The sequence below is a fragment of the Hippopotamus amphibius genome, chromosome 12, assembly GCF_030028045.1.
Source record: "Hippopotamus amphibius kiboko isolate mHipAmp2 chromosome 12, mHipAmp2.hap2, whole genome shotgun sequence".
NCBI classification, from domain to species: Eukaryota; Metazoa; Chordata; class Mammalia; order Artiodactyla; family Hippopotamidae; genus Hippopotamus; species Hippopotamus amphibius.
In genome coordinates, this window is record NC_080197.1 from 100,307,485 (window position 1) to 100,326,512 (window position 19,028).

Sequence of the window (19,028 nt, forward strand, 5' to 3'; positions counted from 1 at the left end):
CGGATTTGCTGCTTTCTCATTCTCCAAAGCAAATCACAAGGCCAAGTCCAGAGTCAGCGTGAGAAGGCAACTACCAAAGTGTGTGGATACAGGGAGGTGTGAAAAATTGGGACTCTTAATGCAACAAAGTGAGTGAGCAAACAGAAGGCTCAGGAGAGAGGATCATGGATGCCAACAGCCATTACTGTTCAAGTCAGTCGTGTTTTGTTCTGGAGTTTTTTATTCATTTATTCACCCGTCCAACACTGGGGACTGTCATGTTTAGACACTGTTCTAGCGGCTGGGACAAACTTTGTATTTAAAATGGTTACCTGACAGGACAGGATTTTCTTTGCCCCTGCCGCCTTCTATTTCTTTTCCCATCTTAGTTATGAAGGGGGTCTTTTGTAAATTGGAATAAAAAGGTAGAGATTTTATTAATGTAGCAATAAGTTTGCTCTAAGATATTGTCCGTGTTAACCGAGGAAGACTTGAAGGTCCTGAAGCCTCTTTACGTAGGAATATTACCCCTCTTGGGTGGAGACTGGACTTGGAAGGAGGGAAGTGGGTAGAAAAGGACCCATGAGAGGGGTGGGGCAGGGAGAGAGGGATGAAGGAGGAAGTCCAGAGAGAGAGAGTGGAACTTTAGATGCTTATCTGAGGTGGACTGAATCAGCTGAAGGATGATGTTATGGGAAAGCGAAGATGGGCATCCTCCTCTGGGTTCCTTGTGTGTGTGTGTAACTGGCAGATGCTTCTCTGTGATGTGCTGTCTTAACGTGATCGCCCAGACCCTGTGGGAATAACTGAGGCATTTCACTGTGTGGGAATGCTGAAGAGGTCATCATTTAGCTTGCTGTGCTCTCTCCGTCTCATCCCCTTGCTCCTATGGAGACCTCCCTTCACCCTCATCCCGTGCCAGCTGCCATCAACTTCCTTTGGCTTTAGGAGTCTCCCGCCCTTAACCAGGACCTCGATTATGAGTGATTTTAATTTGTCTTCTGTAGAATTCTGGAATTCTCATCTGCTTGATCTTTATTCTTCAACAACATTCCCACATCCTAGCTTCCAGCAGACTGTCTTGATTCTGATTTCATTCTTTCATGGGACATTTAGGAAGCTCCAAGGATCATGTGAGACAGCGGGGCTACAGACCATACTATGCAAATAATAGCAATTGAGTGCTTATGATGTAAGCACTCAGTAAACACTACTATTCTGAGCACTTTTACTGGTATACACTCAACCTCACAACGATGATATCATTATCCTATTACAGATGAGGAAATGGAAGCACAGAGAGGTCAGATAACTTGCTGGAAATAACAGAATTGGTGGCAGAGCTGGGATTTGAACCCAAGGGGTCAGGCACGTCTACACTCGATAAATAAGGGCCGTTCCTGACTGCTGGGAGTGACAGCGCCTTCGTTTTCTCTTCCTTTCTTCTCTTACCACAACCTCTCATTGCTGCAGACATTTTCTGCCTTCACCCATTCTTAAGAAAACATCCATTTATGCGATATTTTAATTCCTGTCTCTATCATTTCCTTCCCTCCTGTCCTCACTGCCTCTGAGACCTTGCTGTTTTCATTATCTTGGCTGGTACTTCTGTCTTCTCTCACTTCCCTCTGCTAGTTCCTTCCCCTAAGTCGGCAAATACACTTAGCATTAAAAAACAAACTATCCTCTAACTTGTTACCCTCTTGAATGACAAAATAAAAAAAAAATGGACCTTTAATACTACCACTCAATGAAATCTGCTCTCCTGGGGTCTCTGAAGATCACATCGAAGCCGACCATCTTTCCCCGCTCACGCTCCTCCTTCACGTCTCTGAATATACTTTACTACTTCTTTGTGTTTTCCTGTTTCCATAGCTGTTTGTATTCCTTCTCTTCTCCCCTGTCCACGGGCATTGCCCAATGTTCTATGAGGTGAGTTTTTCCCGAATCTTCTTACGTTCTCCCTCAGAGATAATGTGGCCATATTGTGTCCCAACTTGGGACACTGTTGTCTGGACAAATGCTACACTGGATGTGATGCCAGGGCAGTAGGAGTCAGCCAGGACTACAGCCTTTCCCTGGTCTCTCTCAGTTCCACATTCTCCACCCCTGACGGGTGGTTTCTATGTATGTTCAGGGTTTCAGGCTCCACATTTCCTAAATCACACTCTTCATATTTTTCCTTCCTTTTCTAACCAACTATTCCTGACTTCCCTACTTTAGCCATCTTGCAATGACTGAGACGTGAAAACTTGGCTCATTTCTGAATGCTTCCCATACACGTTGCCAAAGACATCAGTGTCTAGGTCTACTGATTTGGGTTTTATAATGTTTCATCTTAGTCCTTCCTTTCCGTTTTCCATGCTGCTATTTTAGTTCAGGCCTTTATCACTTCGAGTCAGTACTATTTTGATTGCCTCGTCCCAAACAAACTTTTTAAACTGTATCTCCTACTTATCCCAGAACCCTGTGCATATCTAATCCAGACCCTTTACTGTCTCCTGTTCTGAATAGAATACTTTGGCTTTCAATAGTTTGATTATGATGTGTCTAGATGTGAATGTCTTTGAGTTTATCTCACTTGAAGTTTGTTGAGTTTATTGGATGTGATTAATGTGGTTTTTTTTTTTTAATCTTCAAATTTGGCTATTATTTTTACAAATATTTTATCTGCCCTTTTATCTCTATTTTCTCCTTTTGAGGCTCATATTATGTGTATGTTGGTATGTTTGATGGTGTCCCATGGTCTCTGAGGCTCTGTTCATTTTTTTCTTTATTCTTTTTATTTGTTTTTTTTTTTATTTGTTTTTTAAACTTTTAAAAATTTACCAGATAATTTCTTTTCTAAAAATTTTTTTAATTTATTTAATTTTAAAAGTTGAAGTATAGGTGATTTACAATGTTGTGTTAATTACAGCTGTACAGCAATGTGACTCAGCCATATGTATATATATACACATTCTTTTTTTAATATATGTTCTTTTCCATTATGGTTTATCACAGGATATTGAATATAGTTCTCTGTGCTATACAGTAGGACCTCATTGTTTATCCATTTTATATATAAAAGCTTACATCTGGTAGCCCCAACCTCCCACTCCACCCCTCCCCAAACCCCTGCCCCTTGGCAACCACCAGTCTATTCTCTGGTCTGTGATTCTGTTCCTATTTCATAGATATGTTCATTCGTGTCATATTTTAGATTCCACATATAAGTGATATTATATGGTATTTGCCTTTCTCTTTCTGACATACTTCACTTAGTATGATGATCTCTAGTTGCATCCATGTTGCTGCAAATGGCATTATTTTGTTCTTTTTTGTGGCTGGGTAGTATTCAGTTGTGTATATGTACCACATCTTTATCCACTCATCTGTTGATACACATTTAGATTGTTTACATGTCTTGGCTATTGTGAATAGTGCTGCTATGAACATAGGGGTGCATGTATCTCTTTGATTTAGAGTTTTGTCTTGATATATGCCCAGGAGTGAGATTGCTGGATCATATGGTAATTCTATTTTTAGTTTTTTGAGGAACCTCCATACTGTTTTCCACAGTGGCTGCACCAACTTACATTTCCACCAACCATGTAGAAGGGGCCCTTTTCTCCACACCCACTCCAGCATTTATTATTTGTAAATTTTTAAATCATGGCCATTCTGACTGATGTGAGGTGGTACCTCATTGTAGTCTTTTTTTTTGTTTCCTCATTGTAGTTTTGATTTGCATTTCTCTAATAATTAGCAATGTTGAGCATATTTTCATGTGCCTATTGGGCATCTGTATTCCTTCTTTAGAGAAATGTCTATTTAGGTCTTATACCCATTTCTCAATTGGGTTGTTTTTTTTTTGTTGTTGACTTGTATGAGCTTTTTGTATATTTTGGAGATTAAGCTCTTGTTGGTTGCATCATTTGCAAATATTTTCTCCCATTCTATAGGTTGTCTTTTCCTTTTTTTTTTTTTTTTTTAAATTTCCTTTGCTGTGCAAAAGCTTGTAAGTTTGACTAGGTCCCATTTGTTTATTTTTGTTTTTATTTCTATTGCCTTGGGAGACTAACCTGAGAAAACATTTGTACGATTTATGTCTGAGAATGTTTTGCATATGCTCTCTTCTAGGAGTTTAATGGTGTCATCTGTTATATTTAAGTCTTTAAGCCATTTTGAGTTTATTTTTGTGTATGGTGTTAGGTGTGTTCTAACTTCATTGATTTACATGTGGCTGTCCAACTTTCCCAACACCACTTGCTGAAGAGACTTTTTCCTATTGTATATTCTTGACTCCTTTGTTGAAGATTAATTGACCGTAGGTGTGTGGGTTTATTTTTGGGCTCTTTATTCTGTTCCATTGACCCACATGTCTGTTTTTGTGCCAATACCACACTGTTTTGATTACCGTAGCTTTGTAGTATTGTCAGACTGGATAATTTCAATTGGCTTATCATCAAGGTCATGGATTCTTTCTTCTATATATTCAAGTATGCTAAGTGCTCTACTGAATTTTTCAGTTAAGTTATTGTACTTTTCAACTCAATAATTTCTACTTAGTTCTTTTTTTTATAATTTCTGTCTCTTTTTTGATATTCTCTCTTTGGTGAGACATTGTTCTCCTACTCTTCTTTAGTTCTGTAGACATAAGTTCCTTTAGTTCTTTTTTTTTAAAGAACTTTTATTGAGATATAATTGACATACAATAAACTGCATATATTTAAGGTGTACAACTTGATTTTCTTTTCTTATTAGTAGTGTATATATGGCAATCCCAATCTCCCAATTCATCCCTCCCCAACTGCCCACATCTTTAGTTCTTTTAATATCTTTATTTAAATTAACTTAAAGTCTTTGTCTAGTAAGGCCAACACCCAGCTACCTTAGGAACAGTTGAAATTTATTACCCCCAACTGCTACATCCTGTATGAGCCTTATTCAGCTGTTTCTTTGCATGTCTCATAAAGTTTTATGTTAAAATTGGGACATTTAAAATAATATAATATGGGAATTCTGGAAGTCAGATTTCATCCCCTACTCACCCTCAGCTGGGTTTGTTATTGCTCTTTGTTTTTTTTGTTGATGCTGCTGTGTTTTTCCTTTCTTTCTTTTTCTTTTTTTCCTTTTCTTTTGTTTGCTTAGTGACTTTCCTGAACGAATTTTTAAAGTCCGTATTCTTTGTTGTGTGTGGCCACTGAAGCCTCTGCTCAATTAGCTTAGTGGTCGGTTAATGATTGGACAGAGATTTCCTTAAATGTCTCTTAGCCACTAATAAATCTCTTAGCCTGCTGGGGAGTGTGTGTGTGTGTGTGTGTGTTTATGTCAGGGAATGTCTTCAATGCTGTGGCAGACAATTTACAACACTACCTTAGCCTTTACTTCCTGCTTGTCCAGAGCTTCATGGTCAGCTAGAGGTGAGAATTATACCCAGCCCTTCGAAGGCCTTTTAAATATCCAGAAATAGGCCACAACCCTTCAAAGTCCCCCATGGATATCCCATTCTCCAGTTTTTCCTTTTAAATTTTTTGGTTAGCTTCTCATTTGTCCCAGCTGTTATTGCTGCCTCAGGTAGCTAATATTAAACAATTGCTGCTGATTGTTTTTGAACATTGACTCAAGGGGAAAAGGCTGTTTTTGCTGAATTAGCTCTCAGTCGGGGAAATAAAGATGAATCTTGGAAGTGGAGGTTTTCAGGGAAGTGCCAGATAGGTCAAATAGTGGGATGGGGCTTTTGAGGAACCCTAAATTCATTCTACCCTTTCTAGTGTTGCTAGGCTGCTGGTGTTCATGACTGTTGTGATTGTAAGGCTGTTGGTTTTCAAGATTACTGCAGAGCTTGGGAGAGAGAGATGAGAGTAGGGCAAGTTAAACAAAACTCCCTGTTTCTCATGGAGATTCAACTACTTTTTTTGAATAAACACACCTTGGATTGTTAAAAGCCTTTGGCTAATTTTTAGAGTTCTGAAAAGATGGTTTTGAAAATTTTTGCTCGTATTCTCATTGCTTTTATGAGAGGAGTGGATTTTTGGATTTCCTTAGTCTGTCATTCAGCAGTCAGAATCCTTGCATATAATGCTTTGAGTTTCAGTTTTCATGTAATGAAATTCTGTTAATCAATTCTGAATTTCTAAACCTTTTCCTGACCATAGGCAGCTGAAAGAGATTTTTTCTTCTTTTTAATTTCTGCAGTACATTGCATGTATCACTTATACCATTATCTTGAAAGTTTGGTGTTCATACAAATAACTTCCAGAGATCTAGGTTCAGGAGCGTTAGAGAAAGACTAAAGGTCTACATTTTAAACCAGTGCTAGGGAAACTGGGGTGATCACTGGCTCATGGACCAAAGTGTAAGGAACACTGATCTAAATGGTACTCTTAGTACTTAACCTGTCAGTATATATTTCATATATACATATATGTATTATTTTATTTTATTTTTTTGCATATCTGTATCTTCTATACTAAAATAAAAATTCTTTGTACACAGGAACAGTGTCCTGCACCCTCTGAATCCTCAAAGGATTCAATATTATAGGCAACCTTCTACAGGTTTGCTGAATGAATCAATAAATAAGAGCATTGTTTTCATGGGCAATAAGTTCTTAATTCCACACTAGGACTGACCAAGTAAAACTTCTGGAGTTTGGAAACTCATTGGTAAATTGAAAATTGCCAGCAATTGCTTTCTTAATTAAGAAAGCAGTTAATTTTGTAGAGATTTGAACTTAGAAAAATGACTCCAATTGTTTTTACAAGTTATTTTCTTGAAAAGTGCCAAGTAGTCAAACTCTAGTAAAATGCATAAATAAAGAAACTTTCATCTTAGATGTTTTGGGAGAAAGGAGGGAAAACATTGAACTGCAAAAAGAAATATGTGCTGCTGGTTATTCATTTCTTTTTCACCCAAGATGATGGTCTTAGGTGAAATGTCAGCAGCTTTGTCATTATTCATCTCTTTAGTCTCAGAGCTGATAATTTACAGACTTTCTTTACTTTCTCTGCATATGGCCATTTGCCTCTTGTGTGTGAAACAGGCGTGGGTTGCCAGAACTGGTACTCTGGCTCAGACACAGATGGTGATGTTATCCCTGGTCTCAGATGGTCTTCGTGGTCCTGTGGTATGAAGTGGTTTCCTGGTTGGTAAATTGACATTCTCTTGCCCAGAGAAACTATGAGATGTTAAAGGAGTCTTGTGGGAGAGAAAGGTGCTGTAGCATGTTAAACCATGTGGGTACCACTCTAGCTCTCTGCCAGAGAGAAATAGATTAAGTTGTGAGCTCAGCAAGTTTCCAGTAGAATTCAGTTAATTGTCCTGCCCCATATGAAAGAAGCTTATTAGAAATTTGTTAGGTGATCACAGATTCTCTCTTTTAGTGCCTTGTATAAATAGATATTAGTTTTGGCGTATTTAAAAAGATAGCAGTGAAAAAATACCATAATGTTTCTGAGTTGTATTTATACCAAACATGTTTATGGGCAAATATGGGATTTCTTGAACTTCTTGGATCTGTATTTAGTTTTCATCAGATTTAGAAAAATTTTGTTCATTCTTTCTTTTTTAAAAATTTATTTATTTATTGGCTGTGTTGGATCTTTGTTGCTGCACATGGCTTTATCTAGTTGGGGAGAGCGGGGGCTACTCTTCATTGCGATGCACTGGCTTCTCTTGCGGAGCATGGGCTCTAGATTCGCGGGCTTCAGTAGTTGTGGCATGTGGGCTCAATAGTTGTGGCTCAAGGGCTCTAGAGCACAGGCTCAGTAGTTGTGGTACATGGGCTTAGTTGCTCCACAGAATATGGGATCTTCCCAGAGCAGGGATTGAACCCTTGTCCCCTGCATTGGCAGGTGGATTCTTAACCACTGTGCCACCAGGGAAGCCCTCATTATTCCTTCAAATATTTTTTTCTGTAACCTGTGCCCATTTGTGGGACTCCACTTGAAGCTTTCCCACTGATGCTTGGTTCATGTTTTAAAACTCACTTTTCTCTCCGTGTTTTATTATTGATAGCTTCTATTCAGTTTTTTTCACGTTTACTAAATCGTTTCTTCTGCAATGTCTAATTTGCCAATAACTTCATCCAGTATATTTTTATCTCAGACATCATCATATGCATCTATAGAAATTCAATTTGGGTCTTTTTATATTACCACGTCTCTATTTAACATTTTAAATATACAAAATGCAGTTATAATAACTGTTTTAATGTCACATCTGCTAATTCTAACACCTGTGTCAATTCTAAAGATTTATTTTTTGATGTGGACCATTTTTAAAGTCTTTACTGAATTTGTTACCGTATTGCTTCTTTTTTTTAAATTTTATTATTTTATTTTTTAAAAATTTATTTATTTATTTATTTATTTATTTATTTATTTATTTCATTGGCTGTGTTGGGTCTTTTTTGCTGTGTGCAGGCTTTCTTTTAGTTGTGGTGAGTGGGGGCTACTCTTCATTGTGGTGTGTGGGCTCCTCATTGCCGTGGCTTCTTTTGTTGTGGAGCATGGTCTCTAGGCACTTGGGCTTCAGTAGTTGCAGTGCATGGGCTCAGTAGTTGTGGCTCATGGGCTCTAGAGCGCAGGCTCAATAGTTGTGGTGCACAGGCCCAGCTGCTCAGTGGCATGTGGGATCCTCCTTCTTTTCTTTCTTTTTGACTAGAGCCAACAATACTTTATTGTATATTTGAAAGTTGCCAAGAGAATAGATCTTAAAAGTTCTCATACAAGAAAAAAAATGTAACTATGTGAGATGATGGATGCTAACTAAATATTTTGTTGTAATTATTTTGCAATATATACATGTATCAAATCATTATGTTGTACACCTTAAACTAATGTAATGTTATAGGTCAATTATATCTCAATAAAGCAAGAAAAACTAAATTAAAAAATAAAATAGTTAATTTCAACAATTACTCCCAAGAAATCAAGTCAAATATTTGATTAATCTTTGATCAGCTCAGTTTGTTTGGTTTCTGTTATAAATTTAAGATCTCTTAAACATTTTTACTACATTTACATGTTTTATATAACTGCATATTTTAAAAGCAGCTTTTGAATGCCTCCATAAGGTCATGTGTGAACTTATCAGTACTCAGCTGAATACTTGGGGGAGACCCTCTTCAGATATCTGGAGTTAGGTCTCAGTACCTCTCTATTCTCTCCAATACTCTGTCTTATGAACTCTAGCTGGCTTGGTCTTCCCATACTCCCAGCTCTATCTCTTTGTCTCAGGTTGTTTACTGGGTTCTGCCAGCATTCTGTCTCCCTGTGCTGTGTCATGGAACTCTTTCAAGGCAGTTAACCTAGAGCAATTACAGGGCTGACCTCATTTGTTTTCTCTCTTTCAGGGATCACTGTTCTTTGTTGCCCATGTCCTGTGTCTTGAAAACTATTATTTCATATACTTGTCCATCTTTTGGTTTAGGTGGGAAGGTAAATCTAGTCCCTGCTACCCAATCTGGGCCAGCAGTGGGAGTCTCTGGGAGTGTTTTAAACACCAACTTGCTTAATTAGTACTGTGACCAAGCCTGAAGACCAAGTTACATGTGGTTCCTAAATAGAACTTTTCTTCTGTCAAAAAAAATTCCATTTATTTGTTACTTTTATCATTTGATACCCATGGTTAGACTGATAGCTACCTTCATCCACTAAATTTGCTCTTGAGCATGTTGCCAATAGAGTGGATCCTACTTTTAATTGAAAAGATATTATTGCGCTCATTCTGAGAAGAAAATTGCTCCCTTTGTGGAAGAACATCAGTGTTTCAGTTCTATGTAGTATGTAGGAGTGAAGGTCTATTCAGTGCACTGGCCTGTCTTGAAAGAGTTCACCTGTTATTAGATGCTGGGCAATTATCCACTGGTTTAACCAAGCTCCAAATTTGTCTGACTTTGTCTTTCTTGTATATTTCCCTCTGTTTCTGAGAAGATGATAAATGTTCTATGAAAAAAATGTGGTTTTGTTGCCAAGTGTGTGTGCATCTCAGTGTAAATCAGGTACATTTACTGCAGAGCTTCTCAGGGCCTTGCTGTGCTGTTGTGTATATGAGTTCTCCAAGCGGGTATGAAGCCTTTTCCAAACTTGTTTAAACTATCGGACCATATTTTCTTAGAGCATCTCTTGGAGTTGGTGTTCTACAGACTACATGTTAGGAAATGCTGTGTTAGAGATACATGAACATGTAGAGTTTAGATTGCTTTCTAGAACACGCCACCAAAAGCCTTTCAAGTCAAGACCCAGGAAATTTCCTTTTCCTCTTTATCTCCTTTTTGAATATCTTTCTCTAATCATCCTTCAGGCCCTTGTGAAACAGAAATCTGAATCAAGCACTTGATAAGTACTTGACAGTTAAAGAGAAGTAAGACAAGTTATTTGTTTGGTCTGGGCCGCAGCTTATTCACGTGTAAAGCAAGAAGATTGATTATGATTATTGATATCTCTTCCAGCTCTTTAATTCTGTGTTTTTTTGATCCAGAAAGCACAATTCCCGACCCCAGGCTCCTCACTGTCTAGCTGGGATACGAGGCTAACGCAAACGACATAACTAGCCAGCAGTTCAGAACGGCACACATCTCTGTGCCAAACAGCGTGGTGCAGATCGCAGGGGCTATGCAAGTGCGGAGACGGGAAACCAGTGAGGCCAGAGCACGTCTAACTCTCTCTGTTCTTCCTTGCTACATTAGGCACTCAACAGAGCCCCTAAAACAATGATTTAACGGGAAGGTATTTGGCTGCGGAGACATAAAATGCATTTGCTACATGGAAAGACTTTGTTCTATGTCTACTTAAGCTCACTTAATATCAGAGGTTAGCTACAATGTGAGGTTGGAGAAATCACCTCCATCTGTACATGCATTTAATACTTATTAAAACAATCATTAGGTCACTAGTGCTTTTTGCGGGACCTGAGGACTTGAACTAAAAGTTGTCCTAGGCTGAGGCATAAATAGGACCCTAGGTTGTTCGAGCTGGAAGAGTCTTGAGGGATCACCAAGGTAAGGGGTCAGCAAACGTTTTCAGGGTAGGGCCAGATACCAAATGTTTTAGGCTTTGCAGCCTGTTAGATCGCTGCAGCAATTATTCAGCTACACCGTTGAAGTGCAAATGCAGCCATAGACCATATGTAAATGATTGGGCATGGCTGTATTCCAGTAAGACTTTATAGACCAAAACAAAACGCTCGTGGCTCTAGTTGCAGACCAGAGTAGTTTGGCATTTAATCAAGATCACAGAGATACGGGCTGAATTGTATGCCCCACCCTCCAATTCATATGTGGAAGCCCTAACTGCCAATGTGACTATATTTGGAGACAGGGACTACGGGGAAGTGATTAAGGTTCAGTGAGGTCAGAGGGTGGGTCCCTGATACAAAAAGATTAGTGTGCTTGTGAGAAGGGAGCTTGATCCCTCTCTCTCTCTCCACCATGTGAGGACCCAGCAAAAAAGTACCTGTGAAATAACATAAATAATTGTCTCTGCCCCTGATTCCTGGCGCAGAGCTCCTAAAATGCCTTGGAATTTCTTGGGGTGATAGGAGCATCTTTTGTTTTAATGAGGCTCCTCTTGGTGGGCTCCTGGGTGGGGGATGGTCGCCAGAAAGACCAAGCCGTGATTAAAAGCTTGGAACTTTCAGACCCATCCCTCAGTCTCTGGAGAGGGGAGAGGGACTGGAAACTGAGTTAATAATTGATGATGCCTATGTGATGAAGCCTGCATAAAACTCCCCAGAGTGCAGGGTTCGTAGAGCTTCCAGGTTGGCGAACACATCCACACGCTGGGAGGGTGGCACACCCCACTTCACACGGGAAGGCCCTTCCAGACCTCCCCTGTGTATCTCTTCATCTGACTGTTCATTTGCATCCTTTAAAATATCACTTGTAGTAAATTGGCAGTAGTAAGTAAGTGGTTTGGGGGGTTTTGTGAGCCACTCGAGCAAATTCTCAAACCTGAGATGGGGGTCATGAGAACCTCTGATTTATAGAGAGTGCTCACGAGAGCCTGGCCATGCTGGCAACCTGATGGCGGACTTCCAGGCTCCAGAACTGTGGGGAAGTAAATTTCTGTTGTCTAAACCACCTGGTCTGTAGTATTTTGCTATGGCAGCCTGAGCTGAGAAACACACACAGCAAGCTTGGAACAGAGTGAGGGCTGGTGTTGAGATCTTCTGATGGCATTCCAAGCAGCTTCGGGTAGAGAAGAAAGAATATATTGGCTTAGGTTTGAGAAGGAAAGTGATAACTTTTTCCCATTTCACCTTTTTATCCTTTGGTCCAATATACAAATTAATAGATTAAAGAATTAGATCTTCATTTTGGAAAGCTGAAGTGTTGAGTAGTATATAAAATCTGATATGAGATTGAAGACAGCATAGATGAAATTTGGGAATTTAGACCACATTTCCTAACTTTGGGGAATTAATCTCTCCCTTCTCTGGCCACTTCTGTTATTCATGTGCTTCTCACAACTTGTCTCTTACTACATGTCTATTTTCACCTCTAAATCTTCTTGAAGGTAGGGTCACATTTAGTTACTTCCCATTACTGCAGCACCTAGCCTGTGCTATGCATAGAATGTGAATGGAATTGAACAGTTATGGGTATTACAACCCGTTCATTCAGTCAACAAATATTTGTTGAGCATCTATTAGGTGCCTGGCTCAGGATTAGATGATGACGGTGATGGTTAATAAGAAGACACCACCCTTACCCTCATGGAGCTTATAGACTGGTAGGAAAGCTGATCCAATAATATAATCATTCAATTTAAAACACATTCACAAACTTTGATAAAAGATTTAAGGGAAAGGTACAATGCAAGAAGGCTATAAAATAGGGAAACGCCCCCAAACCGGACAGCTATATGCAAAAGAATCAAACTGGACTACTTACACCAGATACAAAACTAAACTCAAAATGGATTAAAGACTTAAATGTGAGACCTGAAACCATAAAACTCCAGGAAGAAAACATAGGCAGTATGCTCTTTGACATTGGTCTTAACAATATTTTTTGGATCTATCTCCTCAAGCAAGGGAAACAAAAGCAAGTAAACAAATGGGACCATGTCACACTTGTGACACAACTTTTGCACAGTGAGAGAAACTATCAACAGAATGAAAAGGTAGGCTACTGAATGGGAGAAGATATTTGCAAACAATATATCTGATAAGGGTTAATATCCAAAATATACAAAGAACTCATACAACTCAACATCAAAAAACAAACAACCTGATTAAAAAGTGGGCTGAGGACCTGACCCAAGTAGGCATTTTTCTAATGTCCTTAGAGATGGCCAACAGACATGTGAAAAGATGCTCAACATCATGGAAATGCAAATCAAAACCACCATGAAATACCACTTCACACCTGTCAGAATCTCCGGCACCAAAAAGACAACAAAAAAGTGTTGGTGAGGATATAGGGAAAGGGGAATCCTTGTGCGCTGCTGATAGGAAAATAAATGGGTACAATTTACTGCAGAAAACAGTATGAGGTTTCCTGAAAAAATTAAAAAGAGAATCACCATGCGATCTAGTAATTCCACTTCTGGATATTTTTCTGAAGAAAAAAAAGCACTAATTCGAAAAGACTCACACCCCTATATTCATTGCAGCATTATGTACGATAGCCAATATATAGAAGCACCCAAGTGTCCATTGAGAGACAAATGGATAAAGATGTGGTATGTATATATATATATATGTGCATCTATAAAATAGAATGTTAGCCATAAGAAGGAATGAACTCTTGCCATTTGTGGCAACATGGATGGACCTAGAAGGTAGTAGGCTAAGTTAGACAGGTAATGTCAGACAGAGAAAGAGAAATACTGTGTGATTCCACTCATATGTGAAGTCTAAAAATAAAACAAATGAAAAAAACATAACAAACCAGAAACAGAGTCATAGATACAGAGAACAAGCAGGTGGTTGCAGAGGGGAGGAGGGTAGGGGGGTGAAAAGAAAAAAAAAAGCTAATCATGGGAGGTAATGAATGCTAATTACCTTGATTGTGGTGATTATTTCACAGTGTATACTTATATGAAACTATCACATTGTACACCTTCAATATATACAATTTTTGTCAGTTATACCTCGATAAAGCTGAAAACAATACCAAAAATTTTTTACAAAAAAAGGAAAAAAATCCTGACTTATACTACAACATGGATGAACCGTGAAGACATTATGCTAAGTGAAATAGCCTGTCACAAAAAGACTATAAAATACTGTAAAAAAATTCTGTGATTAAATCATACGAAGTACTTACAGGAGCTAAATTTATAGAGACAGAAAGTAGAATGGTGGTTGCCAGGGATTTTGGGGAGGGGAAAATAAAGAGTTTGTGTTTAATGTGTACAGAGTTCCAGTTTTGCACGATAAAAATAGTTCTGTGGATGTTTGGTGGTGATCGTTGCACAAAGATGTGAATGTAGTTAATGCCACTGAACTGTAAAAATGGTTACTATGGTAAATTTTATGTTACGTGTATTTTTTTTAAGTAGTCAAGTTTTTAAATATATCTTTATTGGAGTATAATTGCTTTACAATGCTGTGTTAGTTTCTGTTGTACAACAAAGTGAATCAGCTATATGTCTACATATATCCCCACATCCCTTCTCTCTTGAGCCTCCTTCCCATCCTCCCCATCCCACCCCTCTAGGTCGTCACAAAGCTCCAAGCTGATCTCCCTGTGTTATGCTGCAGCTTCCCACTAGCTATCTGTTTTACATTTGGTAGTGTATGTATTCAATGCTACTCTCTCACTACGTCCCAGCCTCCCCTTCTCCCACTGTGTCCTCAAGTCCGTTCTCTATGTCTGCATCTTTTTTCCCCCCTTTTTAAAATATAACATTTATTGCTTAGATGGTTTGATACAGAACAGCTTTTCTTCTCATTTTGAATTTGGAAGTACTATACAACCAAATACAAAGAGGAACGAAAAGTACCAAAACCGAACTTGTGATTCTCTGTTCATGTGGCGTAAACAAGTTTTGTACATAACATGTAGCAGCAGTTTTTAAGTTCCCTTTAGAAAAATATGAATTCTACACATTTATTGTTTCCTGTTTAATGCATGGGCTGAAATCACTAGGATCAACTTTCTTCTGGAGGAAAGAGAGAAACAGGGTGGAAAGAACAGTGAAACTTTCTGAAACGGGCATCTGTATGTTTGCATCTTTATTCCTGCCCTGTTGCTAGGTTTATCAGTACCATTTTTCTAGATTCCATATATATGCATTAGCATATGGTATTTGTTTTTCCCTTTCTGGTTTACTTCACTCTGTATGACAGACTCTAAGTCCACCTACCTTACTACAAATAGCTCGATTTCGTTCCTTTTTATGTCTGAGTAGTATTCCATTGTATATATGCGCCACATCTTCTTCTATACATTCATCTGTCAATGGGCATTTAGGTTGCTTCCATGACCTGGCTATTGTAAACAGTGCTGCAATGAACATTGGGGTGCATGTGTATTTTTGGATTATGGTTTTCTCTGGGTATATGCCCAGTAGTAGGATTACTGGGTCATATGGTAATTCTATCTTCAGTTTTTTAGGGAATCTCCACACATAGTTTTATCACAATTATAAAAGAAATCATGGTGTACCTATGACTGAGGAAGCAGGGAGCACCGACAGCTCTAAGATACGGTGTGTCCCATGCAATATTTGGGATGTACTTATACTAAAAATGACTCAGTTATCTGAGATCCAGATTTAATTGTCTTGTGTTTTTTATTTGCAAACTCTGGCAACCCTACCCAAGAAGCCACACTTTCCATTTGAATCAGAACTTGCTTTGAATGATGAAAGCTACCAATAGCATTCTAAGAAATGTAAAACACCAGAGAAGTCTACCTTGTCCTTTTTCACCTGTGTTACCACCCTAAGTAACACTGCTTACACTGGGAAGATAACTTAAAAGGAAAGACCAGGCAACTTAGAGTTCTTATTCCTTTCAGTCCTTCCTTACTCATCAGTTAGCCTAAGGTTGCTAGAATGTGCATGTATCAAAAACAATTGAATTAGTTTTGTGCAGTGTTTCCACTGTTCTCGTAAGACCTAAATGAATATACAAGCTATGAGAAAATAAAATAGAAGAAGGCTTTCCTAAGGAAGTGATGTTGTGGTGAGATCTTAAAAATCAGTAGACATCGAGACTTCCTTGGTGGTGCAGTGGTTAAGAATCTGCCTGCCAATGCAGGGGACACGGGTTCGATCCCTGCCCCAGCAAGATCCCACATGCCGTGGAGCAACAAAGCCCGTGCGCTGCAACTATTGAGCCTGCGCTCTAGAGCCCGTGAGCCACAACTGTTGAGCCTGTGTGCCGCAACTACTGAAGCCCACACACCTAGAGCCCATGCTCTGCAACAAGAGAAGCCACCGCAATGAGAAGCCCGTGCACCACAATGAACAGGAGCCCCCACTCGCGGCAACTAGAGAAAGCCTGTATGGAGCAACGAAGACCCAATGCAGCCAATAAATAAACAAATAAAGTTATAAAAAAAAATTAGTAGGCATTAACTAGGTGAAGGAAAGATATGGGGTGTAAAAATGAGGGCAGAGACCTTGAGATGAAAGGAAGCATGAAGATTTGAGGAATTGATTGGGGCCAGGATGGCTGTAGCTCAGATATACAGATGAGTCTGGAGTGAGTAACGTAGCCTGGCTACTCAGAACCTCGGAGGCCGGATTAGTGGCTGTCCTGAGTATATTGAGAAGCCACTGCAGAGCTTTAAGCATCTTTAAGACCGCTTAGCCTTCAGTGTATTGCAGGAGAACAAAAGTGACTGTGAGAAGGCCAGTTCAGAGATACTTGCTGTACAATTGTGATTGAGGTGGAGATCTCAGTGCTGGTTGAGCTGGAGAGAAGCCGATGGAATTGAGGGTTTTTAGGAGGACTTGGTTAGGGTTAAATATGGGGCTGAGGGTGTGCAAGGTGTTGGATAATTCCTAAGTAACTGGGTTGTGAAGCTGGAAAAGTGAGGGTGTTGGTCCTTGGGTGAGGGACACTAGGGTTTCAGAGAAGACAGGTGGGAGTGGGTTGTGGCTGAGCTTGGGGTACCCGTGGAGGGGCTGGTTAGGCAGTTGAGAAGATGGACCTTGGTTACATTCTCCCTAACAGCAATTAAAATTTCTGATATCTTTCAAAGGGAAAGGGAAAGTGAAAGTATTTTTGACGAAAAATGAATACAGAAGGACTAACCCTCCTGCCTCTGATTCACGATCCTGGGCAGATACCCCGGAGCTGTGTCTGATAGGAAATCCCAGTGCTGGGGGTGGCTTGAAGGAAAGTGGTACAGACCAGGATCATCCTTCCTAAGTTTTATAGATGAGATGGTAGCTTCTTTAGCGATACCTCTGCCTTTGGTATCTTTCCATCCATGTTTAAAATAAAATCTGAGCTACCTTCTTACAAGATCTTGCATGATTTGGCCTCAGTCTACCTCTCTAATGTCACCTGGACCTCCTCTCCCTAGAGTCTAGCCAGGCTGGCTCCCTGCTTGTTCCTCTCACGAACCAAACTTGCTCTGCCTCAGACCTTTTGAACTCGGAGTTCTCTCTTGGTGTGCACCTCCCTTGCTCTCTTATTGGCAACTCCTTCTCTGCACGAGATTTAAGCTTAAATTCCTCCTTCTTAGTGGAGTCTTCCCTGTTCACCCAACCTAAACACTTGCACTCATCTCTCTAATTCCATTACCCTGTTTTATTTTTTTCGTTGATCTCACACTCGCTGAAATTGGATTTATGTATTTATTCATCCATTTCTCCCCATTGAATGAAGTTTTACGTGAATGGCAACTGGATCTGTTTTGTTCAGTGCCTTCAAACCAGCACCTACCGCAGTGCCCATGAAGGTGGAGGTGCTCCATACGCTTCTGTTTAGGGAATGATTCTGTTAGGCACTGAGAAAACACAGATAAATGTTGAGCAGGAATCTAAATCTTGAGGGCTACAAGAGTCAGACTTTGGAGAAACGTTGGTGCTCTAGAGAAGGGTAGGATGTGGGGGACAAGTTCTGTGCAGAGACACGAAGGCCAAATAGCTCTGAAAAGTCCACTAGAAACATTCGTAGCCCTCCTCAGCCTCGCTGACCTACTACAGTAACCCAAATCCCCTTCCCTATGAAAATGTATTCACGGATGCCCCCGGCACCTTGAACGCCATGGCTCAACGGCTACTGCCTGGTACACACTGGTACTGCTGCTGCCCGCAAGTAAGCTGTGTATGGAAACAATATAAGCTCCATCTTCAAGAAAGAAAATATAAAATTAGAAGCCTGAGTCTCCTTTAAGAAGAAAATCATCTTTAATTAAAGGAAAACTGGTAAAGAGTCCACTTGGACCTAAAATTGCTTAGTTTCTGTGTGCTATTAAATTAGATTTATGATCTAATAAAGCAAAGAAAGGGCTTTGGATAGCTGAAGAATCAACCAAGAGGAAGATTTTTGAGAAAGATTAAAATTGACTAAGCTCTCTGTTCTCTACCATAAGGGACAGATTTCTTCACTGGATTTTTCTTCCATGCAATATTAAGAGATAGGGACTGTCTTGCTGTCAAATTGTCTTGTTGCAAGACTAAACTTCCAAGCTTGTAAAGCCTATTTTCACCATAAAACATGGCCAGGTTATGGAATAATCACAGGTTAGAAAATTTACCCACTTAATCCATTCAGATACAACTGAACCTAAAATGAACTTTCTAGCAACATTGTAGAAATGAACCTCCAAAATGAAGAGTTGGTTCAAATCTGAATCCTGAATAGCATCAGTCAGCGACAGCCCCTGCACTTGCCCCTAGGATTGGCTGGGGTCGTCTCCAGGGTCACACCCCAGATGGAACTTGGAAGGTCACTGCCAACTATCCAAAGCCCTTTGTTTGCTTTATTAGACCATAAATCTAATTTAATAGCACACAGAAACTAAGCAATTTTAGATCCAAATGGACTATTTACTAGTTTGCCTCTCTGATCTTTTAGCTCATTTTTTATATTCTTAAGTGCTTGATCAAGCCTCATGATTGAGATATCCTTTTAAAAACACCATTATTTTT

The 19,028-nt window shown here is 39.5% G+C and overlaps 1 pseudogene; it reads right to left on the bottom strand.

Annotated features, from left to right (window-relative positions):
- Positions 1 to 18,143, bottom strand: part of LOC130834130 (thymidylate synthase-like) — a 36,873-nt pseudogene extending 18,730 nt beyond the window's left edge.
- Positions 18,144 to 19,028: the final 885 nt, after the last annotated feature.